This window comes from Ammospiza nelsoni, chromosome Z, assembly GCF_027579445.1.
Source record: "Ammospiza nelsoni isolate bAmmNel1 chromosome Z, bAmmNel1.pri, whole genome shotgun sequence".
Taxonomy (NCBI): Eukaryota; Metazoa; Chordata; class Aves; order Passeriformes; family Passerellidae; genus Ammospiza; species Ammospiza nelsoni.
The window spans coordinates 32,665,074-32,667,693 of NC_080669.1; positions in this window are offsets into that span (position 1 = coordinate 32,665,074).

Below are 2,620 nucleotides of genomic sequence, written 5' to 3' on the forward strand. Positions count from 1 at the left end.
AAATAGTATTACATACTCTGGAGCACCATCTGCACCTGACTAATTCTTTATTCACTAGAGCAATGACTTTTTTTTCCTCAGTGAGCAGCTTTGTATCTTCTATGATTTGGAGTCTTAAGGAGGGTGGGGGCATCAGAGCTGGGGGGAGAGTTCCTGTTTTACTAGAAAGTGGAGAAGCTGACTAAATTGAAAAAAGGACTGTATTTCACAAAAATATTCCTGTCACCCACAGCAAATACATTACAAACCAATCTCAGTTTTTACAGCTCATTTTTGGAATGCATCAGTACCTTGGAATGCACAGTTCAGGACCTGCAACAACCCAGCTTTTACCCATGAAACCCAGGGCAACAGAGGCTTGGCTATATAGACCCACTTGGGAGGAGAGCAAGAAAAGATTACATGAGACACCAGGGTATAAATATATAATGGCTCTTAATAAATTATGTGGGTTTGTCTCACAATGGCCATAGTCATTACAGTTCCAGTATGAAGCAATAATCCACTCTCTAGAAGTGGTGCCTTGGGAGACAACAGCAACCACTGTTTCTGTGTTGTCGTTCTAGTATCCCCAATATTGACCTGTCTATGGAAAACAGTTGGCCAGGAGTTTCCATGGGAAATAGATTTTCACATAATTTTTTTAACTGTACTTTGTGAAAACTGTACTCAGTTTTCACAGAGTACAGTTTAAAAAAATACTGTATAATAACTGTAAAAACTAATATTATTCTTCATTAACAGAGTTCAACAAAACAGGCATATCCTCTCTGGACTAACAGCTAGCTCAGGGAAAGCACTAGAATCACCATGGGCTGCAGTTGCAGGATGGTATCATGTTCCTACCTCTCCAGAGCTGGAGAGAGCCGCAACTGTACATTTCAGAACATCTAGCTTCTCCCTGGGAGTCCTGGAGCCAAGTTGAGAACGTGGATTCCCAAAGGAAATCATAAAAGAACTCTACAACGATACCCTAAATAAATTATTTGAATCACTGCTAACTAAGGGTCCTCAAATTCTTCATCCCACTGAAAATGCTAGAAAATTTATTTACTTTTTCCAGAGAGAAGAGAATATTTTTTGAAATTTTCATGGAGGGGAATTTCAGTTGCCAGAGTGTTCTGCGCAAGATTACTCAGTGCATTGCTGTCCTCCTAAATCCAGCAATTGCTAGTCATTCCTTTGGGAAATGAAAAAGGGGCCAAAGCCCTCCTCTCTCTCCAAACACACACACACACACACACACACACACACACACACACAAACACACACACAAACACACACACAAACACACACACACACACACACACAAACACACACACACACACACACTCACATATCTTAATACCTTCTGGAGCCATAGTGATTTCAGTAAATGTTTTCAATGGGCCCTGTAACTTTTGAATTCTGATTAGATCAGCTCCCAGCTCCCAGCAGTACTGCTTCACTTAGCATAAATTATTTATTTATTACCAAGGATTTCAAGGGGATGAGGAATAATTCAGCATGATAAAAACAACAACTACCAGAAGGAGAATGAACTTCCCATGTTGTAGGAGGGGAAAATTTCTGTTCATTGCTATTCAAATGAAAGCATATGGAAGGTTGACTTGACTGGACATGAAAATCCCCCAGCCTCATCACTAAAATTATTAATAAGTGGATCAGGTTTGCAAAAGCAAGCAATAACAAATATATACTGCTTTATATCAACTAAAGACCTCTCTTAGCATTTGAGGGAGACTGAGTTGTTTTCTAAACCGATTTTTTTAAAATCTTGATGTCATTTGTTAGGAGAAAAATCCAGCATTTTAAGCATTGTGAAGAAAGCCATAATGTAACATGAATTTATTGCATATTGTAAAAACTATCTCATGAGACCAACAGATTCAGTCCTCTGAAATAAGCAGGAAAAGCAGAACTGAAACTGGGAGTAGGGGGACCTTAAAATATATTTTCATTCTAATTAACTGTAAAAAGTTGATTGCATTAAGGAAAGAAAATATCTACCCAGAATGCTTCATTGCTCAGTTTTACCGGGGCATCAGAATGCAGCTTTTACTAGTGGCATTGCTTTACTCTGCTCTTCATATGAACAAAAACAAACAAACAGACAAAACCAAAACAAAACTGAAACACAAGGATTTACACAAATTTTATTTTATAATATGGTAGGTTTGATGCAAGTTTCAGAGCATAGAAGGGGTCAAAATTAGGTATTGGTATATATGTGCTAAGGTGGTTTCTGCATTCCTGCACACCGTAGCCCTTGTATTGAGCCAAGGTGCACTTGCCAACTCCCCCTAGATGGTTTCTTGATACCTTTCTGCCTCTGCCATTTCTATGCAGCATTAGCAGGGGATTGGTTTGGTCATCTGTACAGGCTAGACACTCTCAGATAATTGCTTCCCAAAGTATCAGCAGGAAGCTGTGTAGGAGGCTGCTCATTACACCTGGGGACTGCTCTCACCTTCTCACCTGTTCAGATATGAATGCAAGCATTCATATCATTCGTGTCTACAGCACCTGCAAGTTGACAAGTACTTCAGCCACTGCAGACTAATTGTAGTCCCTTGAAGACAATAATTATTAGAGGCTAATGCTGTCAACAATCCTATCT